Below are 15832 nucleotides of genomic sequence, written 5' to 3'. Positions count from 1 at the left end.
GTAGGACCATTACAAAATACACTGTTAATTATTTATACAGCTCGGGAAAGTGTATAATTTTAACAGAGCTTTTGAAAAGAACATTGTTTTGTGATAGATCACTGCGATAAATTCTTAATAGGGATGTTGAAATTTAATTGTAGTTGATAAAAAAATATTTGTTGCTCGGGAGAGGGAAATAATAAACTTAAGTGTTCTTGGCTATTAATTGATTAGAATTCATGAAGATTAATTAATTAAGATTGATTGTTGTTGAAACCAGGTGAAATCTAAACCTCTAGACCATTTTTTTTATCTGATTGATTTTTATCTGAAAGTTGTGTGCGTGCTATTAAAAACTCATTGATTATTTTATTCTGCAAAATTCTGAGATTTTAATTTTCTAGATAAAGTTTAGACTATTTTAATTGCAAGCACTGAATATTTTCATCTTACTCCCTGTGGGATCGATACTTGATTTATCACTATATTAAAACTTGACACTCGTACGCTTGCGAGCATTTTTCACAACAGTACTATATCGAGTGAACCACTTTATTCCATAATAAATGAACTTTTCGATCTATGTCATAAACAAATCCTTCAACATAGACAAAATCCGCATCAAACGGTTTTTCTAACAGAGATAAAACCAAACTATCACATATCATCTCAACATACACCTCGGGAGTACAAAGATATATAAAGATTTGCAATTGTTGTATTGGTTTCCGGGAATGAAGAAAGACACAGTCAAGTTTGTGAGCGAATGTCTTACATGTTAGCAAGTGAAGCCTGAACACCAGAGACCATTCGAATTGTTGAAACTGCTTCCTATCCCCACGTGGAAGTGGGAAGATAACCCTAGATTTCGTGGTAGGATTACCAAATACACCACAAGGATCGAATTCTATTAGGATAATCATCGAAAGACTGACGAAATCAGCGCACTTCTTAGCAATGAGAACAACATTCATGATGACACTATATTCTTAGATTTATATTTGGGAGATTGTCCGAAATCATTGAATTCCAGCTCGAATAGTGTCTGATAGAGATCCTAAGATTACATCGGGGTTTTGGGAAAGTTTGCATCGTGGGTTAGATACAAAACTTGCTTTTAGTATTTCTTTTCACCCAGAGAGTGATAGTCAATCGAAGAGAGTAATTCAGATCCTAGAGGATATGCTCCGAGCCTGCGTGATTGACTTTCGAGGCAATTGGGGGTCAAAACTGCAATTAGTAAAGTTTACTTACAAAAATAGTTACCAAGCTACTATTGGTATGGCTCCTTATGAGGCGTTGTATGAAAGGATGTGTAGGACCTCATTGCATTGGGATGAGGTTGGAGAACGATAAGTTTGAGGCCAGAGATAGTGGCTCAAACAATGGGTCTAGTTGCCACAATCAGATATAGAATGCAGATGGCTCAAATTTGTCAAAAGTGCAATGCCGACCAGCGGCGTAGAGACTTGGAGTTTGAGTGAGAGATCATGATTTCATCAAGGATAAATCTATCTGGATTTCACAATGTGTTTCACATCTCCATGCTCAGGAAGTATATTTCGAATCCTTCTCATGTGATTCGTCATGAACCGGTCCAATAGATGCAGAACTTGTCCTAAGAGGAGATACCTGTTCAAATCTTGGACAAACAAATCCGAAAGTTGAGGAATAGATAACTTAAGATAGTCAAGGTGTTATGGCCAAATCAGTTGGTAGAAGAATCTACTTAAGAAATTGAGGTAGAGATGCGCAGCTGTTATCCGGAGTTATTTGATAAGTTGAATTTTGAGGACGAAATAATTTTAAGGATAGAAGATTTGTAAGGTCCAAAAATTCACAAAACTTACTCACGAGGAATTATTTAAATAGTATTGAAAATCATGTGTTTAATTGTCTAGATTATGATATTTAATGAGAAAATATTAGTTTTGTTGTTTTTCATGTATGTGTTTAATTCTGGTGACGAAAGAAAGCGAGACAATCTTACGAACGAGGTTTAAGAATTTTAAAGTTTCAAATATTTTATTTGTGAAGTTTTATTTTAAAAGTTGGGCTTGGCATGGAATTTTAAAAGTTTAGGGGGGAATGTGATTATTTAAATTTAACGGGCCAACTTTCCGACCAAGAATTTACTGCAAATTGTGCGTCAAGTTTTCTCTCTCAATTCTCTCACTTTCACGCCGCATCCCCCTCTCCCATACCCTCACATTTCGAAAATATGCGCACTCCAAGAGTAGAGATTTCTCGTTCGATCATCCGTGTTAAGGCTAGATCGTGACCCAGATTTCGGATTTCTCCCTGCTAACGAAAGAAAGTCAAGTGTTAAATGTTTTTGAAAAACCACCATTCAAGAGTATATGTATTTTGATATGAAAATATTCATGTTGATGTATATATGTATTCCTTTGCATAGATTTTGAAGAGCATGATGTAGATTCGTGAAACGTGAATCATTTTTGATGTTTTGGTGTAAAGGTTGTTGAGAATTATTGCTAGAGAAATGTTAATTTCATATTTTTAATGTGTGTTTTTTAAATAAAAAGTTTTTATGTAAATCTTTTGAAGATGGTTGTTTTGGATTTCTTTTCAAGTTTTTGAAGTTTTTCATGTATATGATCAAAAGTTTCAATGGAAGAGTGAGTAAGTTTGAACTGGGATCGAAAAGGACCAAAAAAGACCAAGGAATCAAGAATTATCTTCATTTTTTGTAGCAGACAGGTATCGAGGCGCTGCCAGGGTCAAAGACCTAGAGCCTAGGCACAACCTAGTGGCACTTAGGCGCCCCACCTAGGGGAGCCAAGGTGCTTCTTGGGCATGATCCTAGAACACCCTCCAGTGGGCGCCCCAATGCTAGGGTTTCCCCGGAACCTCTTTAAACGTTGTTTGAAGTCTTAGATCTATTTTTAAGGTCTTTTTCAAGATTTTTTCAATATTATATATTTCATGGAAAGATTTTCAAGTTTTTAAGTTAGAATAAAAAGAATGACTCAGATGTATCGATTTAGCTATATAATGCATCTATATGTACTTTTCTTCATGAAAGTTATGTATGAAAGCATGAAAATTTATGAATGTAAAAATTATGTGCTCTTTTTTTTTAATTAGCATGCATTATTTCAAGAACAAAAGATTTTAAGTCCATCACATATAATAAATTGAAAGGCTATCTTTCATAGGATATGTTGATGTTACGAAAGAAAATGATGAATCATGAAGAAGTTTATGAGAAGTTGATGATGATGTGACAATGATTTTTATGATGTGAGAAAATATTTTGATGTCTTGTGTAGACTTGTGGCGGCAATACGGGAATGGTGTCCCGAGATGAGCTCCGAATAGGATTTTTCCAAAAGAATGAAAGTTTAATGTGCATATCGACGACGGTCGTTATGGGACGATACACATATTAGCACCAGGCTGAGATTGATTTTACCAAATTATATGCTTGTTGTAAAATGACCGTGATCACGGGACCCAAGAGCTCTAATGGTTTCCACATTTACACATATTTCATCACCCCAAAATGAAGTTGTTGATTTTATTTGCTATACATAATTATATTGTTAGACACATCCAAAGCATTTTTTAAGATTTTGATTTATATATTTTATTACATATGTATGCTTGTTGAGTCTTTAGACTCACTACTTTTGAATGACGCAGGTGAGGAGATACGGTTAATGAGTATGACGTTGGACAAGACGCAAAGTGACCGAGGAAGCGAGGAGTTGCATGCCAAGACTGTTATGAACCGTGTCAAGAACATATTTTATGTTACCCAAACAATTTTTTTCTTATTAGTTTTTTGAAACGATTTTTATACAGTGCGAGTTTTCTTTAGTTAGAACTTTGATGGTGTGGAATGTACGATGTTTTTGGGTTGCAAGTTAGCACGTATTTCTTTTACCAGTTTATGAAAATTATTTTTTTGCAAATTTTTCTTTTCCGCATTTTTATTTTATTTATGATCATGTAAGAAGGTGACGTCATGAGGGACATCACACTTTCAAATCTAAAAAAAATCATGTAGTTCCAGTTTGTTTAGATCTTTTGATTCCCTCATGGTCATTGTCTTCACATCCCATTCTTTGGGTAGTCCTCTCATCACCTTCAAAATCACTTCTCTGTTTGGATATACCTTTCCAAGAGCTGTTAGCTCGATGACTATATTGCTTAGCTTTTCATCGAACTCGGTCATGGTTTCTCCAGTCGTCATCTTGATATTGTCCAATTTTTGGGTTTCAACAGATAACTTATTCTCTTTTGTCTGCTCGTTGCCTTCACAAAGTTGGATCAAATTTTCCAAATTTCTTTAGCAGTTACATCTTGATCTTGCTAAAGGTGTTTTTATCAAGAGTCTTGTACATAATATCCTTAGCCACATTGTCTAAATTTGTCTTCTTTTTGTCTTCAGTCATCCATTATCCTCTTGGTTTCTCTATCATCTGCGGAGCACCACTGCTGACGTCTATAGCTTTGTTGGCTTTTGTGATGGAAATGGGACCGTCTATGATGACATACCACATGACATCATCCTATGCAGCTAGATGAGCCTACATCCTTATCTTCTAGTCATCAAAATCTTCTTTTGAGAATATGGAAATTTCACTTGAAATTTTCTTCTTGAGTAACATATTCAGTTGAGATGTTAACTGAAATTTTTACTATTTCTTGTCTGTCAATATCAATCAACCAACAGATAGTATATATGTGATGTGAGACCTCGGTTCTAAATAACTAATCTTGGATTAAACAACAAATAAGCATACAAGATCCAAGACTAAAAGTAAAAGAATTTTTTATTTAAAAGAGGGTGCGCTCGGTCTGCTAAAAATTGCAGACCAGGCGCCTCCAAGTCTCAGCCCTACTGTTTTGCTCAACAGTGGTCGCGCACGGTCTGCTAAAAACAGCCAATCGAGTGCGGCCAACACAACAAACTTAATGCCTTGCTTGGAAGGGGGTGCGCTCGGTATGCTAAAAATTACAGACCGTGCGTCCCCTGCTGCACAACCAAAACAGAGCAGAAATCTCAGAAACTCAATTCCAAAATCATTCCAACGCATTCAAATCATAATCATGCATTACAATCACCGTTTTTCCAAATAATACATGAGATTCTAGAGTCTATCAGTTGCTCAGAAAGATAAAACATGCAACAACAACAATCAACCAGAAAGCTCGCATAATAAATACAACATAACAAAAAAATTCGATATCTAAACATGTTCCAACATAACTAGGTAGACATGCTGACACGAATTCTAAACCGGGTCCCACTACTAAATTTCCCTCTTGATGCTAACCAGGTATTCGCTGACTTGATCTTGCCCCTCGCCAAGTACACAAACAAAACAAAGCAACAGCCGGATAACTTCGGTGAGAATGATATTTCCAGTAAAAGCAACATAACAAGCAATACATGTAATATAACAACAACATGCTTTCAAGACAACATAATCAAATTAAACGAATGATATGCATGTCTTTAAAAATAGGGATATCAACTCTGATAAACAAGGGGTTGTTGCTCTGCTTTTGGGATCCCAAGGATGAGATCACGTAACAACTCACCAACTCTCCCAATCGAGGTGGTGTCACGTATCCCAATCCCCTAGACTTTGGTGCGACTATAAGGAGTATGCTGACACTAGGTGAACCTCTATACCCAGGCCACTCACAGTATAGCCCCCAAAACGTCTAAACAAAAAGTGTTGTTCTGCCCGCTGAAATCAAAGGTTTGGCTCAAGATGAATGCATAAGAAACATAAAGCATTAAGCCACATAATAAAAACTCAATCAACCACAAAATACAAGTTCCACATGCTAGAACAAGTATTGATGCAAGTATGTGACTTTAAGGAAAACTCGAGAACCAACTGTCCCGAGTATGCTATCCCACTAATGATGACTGCTTTTACCTTTCAATGCAAGTAGCTCCAACTCTCGATAAGCTACAACAAAAGGTTATATCAAAATCTGAACAACCTTAACAACAATGACTGCTCAAGGTAATATCTTTACCATTCTTCGTCCAATTCCGTGACGATAAAATGCTGCTAACACAGGGCTTGACAAACTCCAAACAAATCTGTACGGAGGCAAAGAAGATCAGCAAACGACGATCAACTCACAAGTCAAGGTTCAACAACACAAAACGGTTCAAAATCTCCAAAACTCAAACCGGCGGCATAACGGCTATAACTGAACAAACTGAAAATGCAGACAGCAGTATAACAACGATACTAACTCATAACGATGCTAATACAACAAAAATATTGCAAACCCATCAAATCTCAAACTCCAAGTTTTCGAATAAACTTCCAAAAATCATAACAATTCCGAACGTTGCTCTATATCAAAATCGACAGAGAATAAATGATCAGGAATCTGCCAAGAACAATATACTCGAAACTCAATCGAATTTAACGACATCCGAAAAATAGAATGCATCTGATCGTAGAAAAACTTACGATATAACGAATCTCTTGCTATCGCGATCGCTAATCTGCCTTCAGAAATAAATTCCAACGGCCGGATCGAGCTCGGACTGAATTTCCAAAGCTTGGAAAAGCTTGGAGGCGTGAAAATGGTGGGAGACGGCTTGGAGAGGATGAGAGGATGAGGGTGAAGACTTTTCCAACTCAATACAAGTGTAGATAATATATAAAAACTCAAATTTGCATTTTGGTCCCTAAAATTTCCAAAATTTTCAAAATAGACCCTGATCAAAATCAAGTCGGCTCTTTAACTTTGGAAACTCTGATTATCTCAAATAAGCTCAATTAAGATAAAATCGGGGCATTAAAATTCTCCCCCTCTAAGAAGAAATTTCGTCCTCGAAATCAATAAGAATCACAACTCATAAGATAGAATAAAGAACTAAAGACAGTAAGAAGAACTCACGTCATCCGAATAACTCCGGAAATCGTTGTCTCATGTCAAATTCTGTCTCCCAAGTTGCTTTCTCGACTCCGTGAAGGTTCCACTGCACTTTTACCAATGAAATCAACTTGGTTCTGAGTTTCATCTCCTTCCGATCCAGGATCTGAATCAATCGCTCAAAATAGCTCAGAGTCTCATCTAACTTGGCTTCGTCAGGCTGAAGAATATAAGAAGGATCTGGATTATACTTCCGCAGCATAGAGACGTGAAAAACATCATGAATACCAGATAAAAATGGAGGAAGTGCAAGTCTGTATGCAAGATCTCCTAACTTCTCCAAAATCTCGTACGGCCCGATGAATCTTAGAGATAACTTCCCTCTCTTACCAAATCTGACAGTGCCTCTGAAAGGGGAAATCTTAAGGAAAACTTGGTATCCCTACTCGAAACTCAGAGGTCTACGTCTGACATTTGCATACTTCGCCTGTCTATCCTGAGCTGACTTCATTCAAGTCTGAATGATCTTAACTTCCGCTGCCATATCTTGAAGCATATGCGGTCCCAAATCCGGTGACTAAGAACAAATCATCCCAAAACAACAGAGATCGGCACTTCTTGCCGTACAATGCCTCAAAATGCGCCATACCGATACTCTCTTGGAAGATGTTGTTGTAAGAAAACTCAACAAGAGGTAAAGAATCTTGCCAACTAGTGCCAAAGTCTAGCACTACCGCTCGTAGCATATCCTCTAACGTCTGGATAGTCTGCTCTGAATGTCCATCGGTCTGAGGATGATAAGCTGTACTCAGATGCAAACGAGTACCAAGTGCCTCCTGCAGACTGTGCCAAAAGTGTGAAGTGAATCTAGGGTCTCGGTCTGAAACGATCAACTTCGGCACTCCATGCAATCTCACAACATTGCTAACATACAACTCGGCCATCTGATCATGACGATACGTCATCCTGTACGGAATAAAGCAAGTAGACTTCGTCAATCGGTCGATCACTACCCAAATAGCATCGCATCCTCGAACAGATCGCGGCAGCTTCGTGACGAAATCCATAGAAATGTTATCCCATTTCCATTTCGGAACAGATAGACTGTGCAATAGACCACCCGGTCGCTTCCTTTCTGATTTCACTTGCTGACAGTTCAAACATCGAGATACAAGCCTTGCAACATCGCTCTTCATTCTCTTCCACCAGAACTGGTTCTTCAGATCGTTATACATCTTCCGACCTCAAGGATGAACAATGAACCGACTGAAATGAGCCTCTCAAAGTATACGCTATCTCAACTCCGAAATATCAGGCACAACAATACAGTTATTCACAAACAAAACATCATCTCTAACCTGGAATTCAGACTGATGCCCAGATCTGACCTTCTCTACTGACACCTGAATGCTCGGATCAGACTTCTGTGCTTCTTTGATCGCAACAAACAACTCTGGCTCGGCTTGAATAGCACATACTCTGATAGTCTTCCTATATGTTTCAAACTCTAAACCAGAAGTGCAACAATCATCGATCATCTGAGAAACACCGATAGTAGAAAGAGATAAAGAACAAAGCTTTCGGCTCAAGGCATCTGCAACTGCATTCGACTTTCTCGGATAATACTTGATTTCACAGTCGAAATCCTTCAACAGATCTAACCATCTTCTCTGTCTCATATTCAGCTCTGCCTGTGAAAACAAGTACTTAAGACTCTTATGATCAGAAAAGATCTCAAAAGACTCACCATAAAGATAGTGACGCCAAATCTTCAACGCAAATACAATCGCAGCTAGTTCAAGATCATGAACCGGATAACGAGTCTCATGTGGTTTCAGATGCCTCGATGCATACGCTATAACATGCTTATGCTGCATAAGAACACAACCCAAACCTCGGTTAGAAGCATCACAATAGACTGTGAAACCTCCAGTACCTTTTGGAATAGAAAGAATCGGAGCACTGGTTAGTCTCCTCTTCAGATCAACAAAGCTAGCCTCACAATCTGCAGTCCAGACAAAAGGCGCATTTTTCTGTGTCAGCTGGGTAATCGGCTTGGCAATAGAAGATAAACCCTTGATGAATCGGCGATAATAACCAGCTAAACCCATAAAGCTTCGGATCTCAGGTACTGATGTCGGTCTAGGAAAATTCATAACCGCTTCAATCTTGCTGGGATCGACAGAAATCCCATCTTTTGAAATGATATGACCGAGAAAGACAACTCAGTCCAACCAGAACTCACACTTAGATACTTTGGCAAACAACTGCTCAACTCGCAAAATCTGCAAGACGGTCCTCAAATGTTCTGCATGGTCAGTACGGTTCTTCGAGTAGATAAGAATATCATCGATAAAGATAATGACAAACTCATCTAAATAGCGCTGAAAGATACGGTTCATCAAATCCATAAAAACCGTTGGAGTGTTAGTCAAACCGAACGGCATGACTATAAACTCAAAATGACCATACCTCATTCTTAATGCGGTCTTAGGAACATCTTCCTCACGCACTCTCAGCTGATGATAACCTGACCTCAGATCAATCTTCGAATAGACAGAAGAACCCTGCAGCTGATCAAAAAGGTCATCTATACGGGGTAAAGGATACATGTTCTTGACTGTAGCCTGATTCAGTTGACGGTACTTGATACAGAGCCGCATAGAACCATCCTTCTTCCGAACAAACAGAACAGGAGCACCCCAAGGCGATACACTAGGTCTGATGTATCCCTTGTCAATAAAATCCTCAAGCTGCTCCTTCAATTCTCTCAATTCAATCGGTGTCATACGATATGGAGCTTTGGAAATAGGTTGAGTACTTGACACTAGGTCAATGCTGAATTCGATCTCTCGAATAGGCGGCAATCCAGGAATATCTTCCGAAAACACATCAGCAAATTCTCTAACCACTGGTATATCAACCAATTCTGGGCTAGATTTCAGTACATCAACTGCATAAACCAAAAATCCCTCTGCACCTCTCTGTAACAAATGAGTCATAGATAATACTGAAATCAAAGAAATTCTAGATCGAGAACCCTTACCAAAGAATTTCCACTCGTCTGCCATTTTAGGTCTGAATCTGAAAACCTTCAGAAAACAATCGACGGTTGCCCTGTAATTAGTTAAAGCATCTATACCAACAATACAGTCAAAATCTGACAGCCCAAGAACAATGCAGTCGAACTCTAACAAATTTCCCTCAAAACAGAGTTCACAGTTCCTGACTAATCTGACAGAAACAATTCATCCACCCAAAGGTGAAGTAACAGCTACTACAGTATGTAACAACTCAGTAGACAAATCATGCAACAACACAAATTTCTAAGAGATAAAGGAATGGAAAGCACCTGTATCTATCAAAACATGAGCAAAATAACCAAAAATCGAACAATTACCTGCTATAACATCGCCAGGTGCTGCCTGAGCCTGATCATCTATCAAAGCAAAGACTCGTGTCTGCTGTCTCAGAGGCTGGTTCGCACTAGGGTTACCTCCCTGTCTGTTCTGCTGCTGAGGCTGGAAGGAGTGAACTGCAGAAGACTGTCTCTCAGGCTGCGCTGTAGGTCTAGATGAACTCCCACTTTGAGCTCGATTTCTACTACGCTGAGGGCACACCTTAGAAAAGTGTCCCGGTTGCTGACAGGTATTGCAGTTTCCGAAGACTCCTACACACTGATCCGATGAGTGTCTACCTCCACACTTGTTGCAGAACAAAGATGAAGATCCAGAACTCTGTCCTGAACCGAATTTCTTGGAACCACTAGAACTAGAAGAACTGTTCCCCTGCCTCTTGAATTGTTTTCCTCTTGCTTTGTACTGATCCTTTCTGTTTCCCCCACTGCTTCCACCTTCATACCTCTGTTGTTGGTTCTGATACTGAGGTGGCTGATTTTGATACTGAGACGTCTGATTCTGAGACTGTCTCGGCTGCTGAGGTACCATCTGATTTCCTCTCTGTCTCCACAAACCCGCTTCAGCTCCTTTTGCGTGATTCATGGCATCCGCAAAGTTATCAGGCCTAGCAGTGTTTACCAATGTGAAGATGTCGGGATTCAAGTCGTTGATGAACTGATCGGCTTTGGCTTCTTCATTGTCAGCGATATGCGGTGCAAAATGCAACAGACTATCGAATTTGGCGACATACTCTTCAATGTTCAAGTTCCCTTGCCTCAGATTGGCAAACTCGGCTCCCTTGTCCTTTCGGTACGAAACATGGAAAAACCGCTTATAAAACTCAGTTTTGAAAAGAGACCAAGTAACAGTTGTACCTCGATTCTCCATGGATCTCTTCGTCATGATCCACCAGTTCTTAGCAACACCACAAAGCTGATGAATGACTAACCTAGTTCGGCGGTCATTAGAGTAATCAAGGGAATCGAAGCAACACCACAAAACTGATCAATGTCGTCCAACCAGCTCTCATAGTCAACCGGATTCTCTGTACCTAGCAACAAAGGCGGATTAAATGACTAAAACCTCTTCAGCAAGGTTTCCATAGACGTCGCTGTAGCATCCATCTGAACAGTTTCAGTACTAGCTTGCTCATTCGATGGAGTAACTGGCGGTGGGTTTCTGTTAATAACTCGACGAGGACCCATCTGATAATCAAATGTTAGGGCACAAGATATCTCAATCGCTACAATCAGTTCCCTTACAACCGCTCAGAATACCGGATACCAGTCGATAAACAAAAACATTTATATCTCAAGTAGATCATGCTTTATAAATTAAATCACATAGTCATGTAATTCAAATAATCCTCAATAAAAAAGCATGCTCACATGGAATTAAATAAACAGTTAAATAACTCAATCACATGCGAGGAGCCAATACACGCAAACTCGATCTACCCCGCTCACTCTAGTTCAACCAAGAAATTATTGCTCTGATACCACTTAATGTGAGACCTCGGTTTTAAACAACTAATCTCGGATTAAACAACAAATAAGCATACAAGATCCAAGAGTAAAAGTAAAAGAATTTTTTTTTAAAAGGGGGTGCGCTCGGTCTGCTAAAAATTGCAAACCGGGCGCCTCCAAGTCTCAGCCTACTGTTTTGCTCAACAGGGGTCGCGCTCGGTCTGCTAAAAACAGCCGATCGAGCGCAGCAAACACAACAAACTTACTGCCTTGCTCGGAAGGGGGTGCGCTCGGTCTGCTAAAAATTGCAGACCATGCGTCCCCTGCTGCACAACCAAAACAGAGCAGAAATCTCAGAAACTCAATTCCAAAATCATTCCAACATATAAAAATCATAATCATGCATTACAATCACCATTTTTCCAAATAATACATAAGATTCTAGAGTCTATCAGTTGCTCAGAAAGATAAAACATGCAACAACAACATTCAACCAGAAAGCTCGCATAATCAATACAACATAACAACTAAGTTTGATATCTAAACATGTTCCAACATAACTAGGTAGACATACTGACACGACTTCTAAACCGAGTCCCACTACTAACTCTCCCTCTTGATGCTAACCAGGTCTTCGCTGACTTGATCATGCCCCTCCTGTTGCCAAGTACACAAACAAAGTAAAGCAACTGCCGGATAACTTCGGTGAGAATGATATTCCCAGTAAAAGCAACATAACAAGCAATACATGTAATACGACAACATACTTTCAAGACAACATAATCAAATCCAAACGAATGATATGCATGTCTTTAAAAATTGGGATATCAACTCTGATAAACAAGGGGTTGTTGCTTTGCTTTTGGGATCCCAAGGATGAGATCACGTAACAACTCACCGACTCTCCCAATCGAGGTGGTGTCACGTATCCCAATCCCCTAGACTTTGGTGCGACTATAAGGAGTATGCTGACACTAGGTGAACCTCTACACCCAGGCCACTCACAGTATAGCCCTAAAAACGTCTAAACAAAAAGGGTTGTTCTGCCCGCTGAAGTCAAAAGTTTGGCTCAAGATGAATGCATAAGAAACATAAAGCATTAAGCCACATAATAAAAACTCAATCAACCACAAAATACAAGTTTCACATGCTAGAACAAGTATTGATGCAAGTATGTGACTTTAAGAAAAACTCGAGAACCAATTGTCCCGAGTATGCTATCACGCTAACGATGACTGTTTTTACCTTTCAATGCAAGTAGCTCCAACTCTGGATAAGCTACAACAAAAGGTTATATCAAAATCTGAACAACCTAAACAACAATGACTGCTCAAGGTAATATCTTTACCGTTCTTCATCCAATTTTGCGACGATAAAATGCTGCTAATACAGGGCTTGACAAACTCCAAAAAAATCTGTACGGAGGCAAAGAAGATCAAAAAACGACGACCAACTCACAAGTCAAGGTTCAACAACACAAAACGGTTCAAAATCTCCAAAACTCAAACCGACGGCATAACGGCTATAACTGAACAAATCGGAAACGCAGACAGCAGTATAACAACGATACTAACTCATAACGATGCTAATACAACAAAAATACTGCAAACCCATCAAATCTCAAACTCCAAGTTTTCGAATAAACTTCCAAAAATCATAACAATTCTGAACGTTGCTCTATTTCAAAATCGACAGAGAATAAACGATCAGGACTCTGCCAAGAACAACATACTCGAAACTCAGTCGAATCTAACAACATCCGAAAAATAGAATGCATCTGATCGTAGAAAAATATACGATATAACGAAGCTCTCGCTGCCGTGATCGCTAATCTGCCTTCAAAAATAAATTCCAACGGCCGGATCGAGCTAGGACTGAATTTCCAAAGCTTGGAAAAGCTTGGAGGCGTGAAAATGGTGGGAGACGGCTTGGAGAGGATGATAGGATGACGGTGAAGACTTTTCCAACTCAATACAAGTGTAGATAATATATAAAAACTCAAATTTGTATTTTGGTCCCTGAAATTTCCAAAATTTGCAAAATAGACCCTGATCAAAATCAAGTCGGTTCTTTAACTCTTGAAACTCTGATTATCTCAAATAAGCTCAATTAAGATAAAATCGGGGCATTACATGTGCGGAATAAGGTCGACTGATAGATTGAACACGAAGTGAATAACTCGACTGAAATGGAGATGACACAATATATGTTTGTGGATGTTCGGAGATTAATGACTCCTATGTCACCACTTATTATTTTTGGGAATGATTCATTAGAAGATTTGAGTAATACAATTGTTTATAAGACTCCGATTCAGTTAAGGACTTAACACTGCATCTGACTAAAACTCCTAGTACTCAATACACTACAGTTCTCGACTGGTTTACAAAACAAAGTATAAACTTCGAGTATTCTAGAACAAAGTGATCCTAAATGATCAGATATGTAAATTAAAAAGTGTGCTATTCCAGTTGTTGTGAACTTGTGATTTGAGTGCTTGACTAAAATCTTGATAGCTTGAATGCGTGGAAAGTTGGAGTGTCCTAGAGAGTTCTTCAAAAAAAATTCACTTATATTTATAGGCATGATATTTCAACGGTCATAAATGTTTATAAACGTATCAGTTCCTCATAATAAATACACGTTGGGTTGAGTTGTAAGTCTTGGAGAAAAATTATGAAATATTGTACAACTCTACGCACTACCACTGTTGCGACGTCTTACATTGTGTTTTTTTCCTTTTCCATAAATGTTTAAAACTAATTCTGAAGGATTTTTATCATGTTGGGAATTTTTAGGAACTTCGAATGAGGTTCTTGAATATCTTGATAAGTGTCAGTGGTCCTAAATTTCAGTCGAGCATCCTTGACTACTCGAGAAGATCATTCAGTCATGGTTCAGTCAAGGTGCTGAGTTCAGTCATCGTCTTCAGTCTTCAAACTCTGTGCTATATCCAGTCTTAATCTTTCGATAATTTCAGTCGTCTAGTCCAGTCGTATAAATCCAGTTGCTGCACAAAGACTATTTGACTGAACTCGATTGACTTGTCTAGTTGAGTAACTCGGTTCAGTTATCCAACTTTGTCCATATGAGTTACTTAACTTAACTTAATCTTTTATTTTTGCCTTTATTTATTTGTTTAACACCAAAACTAGGTAATTGATTTCTCAACAAGCGGATAAGTCCTATATTTGTTCAAAGCACAGTTTGATGTTGATTTTATCTATATTGAAAGATCTATTTGTAACATAGATCAAGAATTTCAGGTATTTTGGATTAAGATTGTTCTCTTGGGTTTAGATCAGTGAATGATTGGAGGCATTAGGAAGCTACTTGCAAGTTTGAGCATAGTTGTACTCAGGAGTGGCTTGGATTTTGAGTTGAATCTCAGTTCCATTGTGTTTAATGTGGATACATTCTCAAGTATGACTTAGACCTGATTTCGAGGACAAAATCCTTTAAAGTTTGGGAGAATGTAGTAACCCGACCTCTGTTTCAAGTAATTAAATGACAAAACATGTTTAAAGTGTTAAAAAAATTATTAAGGAGTCTTTATTTTGGAAAAATAAGTAGAAAATCAGCTCCAAGACGTTCGAAAATAGTATGAAGGACTCTAGGGACCCGAGTAGTTTAAAAATTTCTATCTCAAGCCGAGAGTAGTTCGGAGGATCCGAACTGTTCGGATGGAAAGATTGTAGTTTGGATGCGAAGGATGAGTTCAGAACGTCCGAACTCAAGATCGAAAAGTCCGAACTCAGTTAGGTCATGCACATTATTGGCGCGTCAAGTGTGTACGGACAAGTGGAGATCAGAACGTCCGAAGTGAGGATCTGAGCTTCCAAAGAGGATCGGAGCTCCTAAAGTTCAGATCATAGATTCCGATCAGTGACAGTTTGAGACGTGGCAAGCATACGCAGTTCAGAACGTCCGAACTAGTGTTTGAACCGTCTGAACTGTCTATAAATAGACCACGGGTTTCTCACTTTTAGTGTGTGTTTTAGGTGTGAAGTTGTGGTTAAGTGTATATTTTGAGTGTTTTCAGTCATATTCTTGAGGTTCGGACACTAGCAAGGTGCTACGAGGCTTGTAACGGAGCTGTGCTTG

This window comes from Henckelia pumila, chromosome 4, assembly GCF_033568475.1.
Source record: "Henckelia pumila isolate YLH828 chromosome 4, ASM3356847v2, whole genome shotgun sequence".
NCBI classification, from domain to species: Eukaryota; Viridiplantae; Streptophyta; class Magnoliopsida; order Lamiales; family Gesneriaceae; genus Henckelia; species Henckelia pumila.
Note: the sequence above shows the minus strand (reverse complement) of the source record.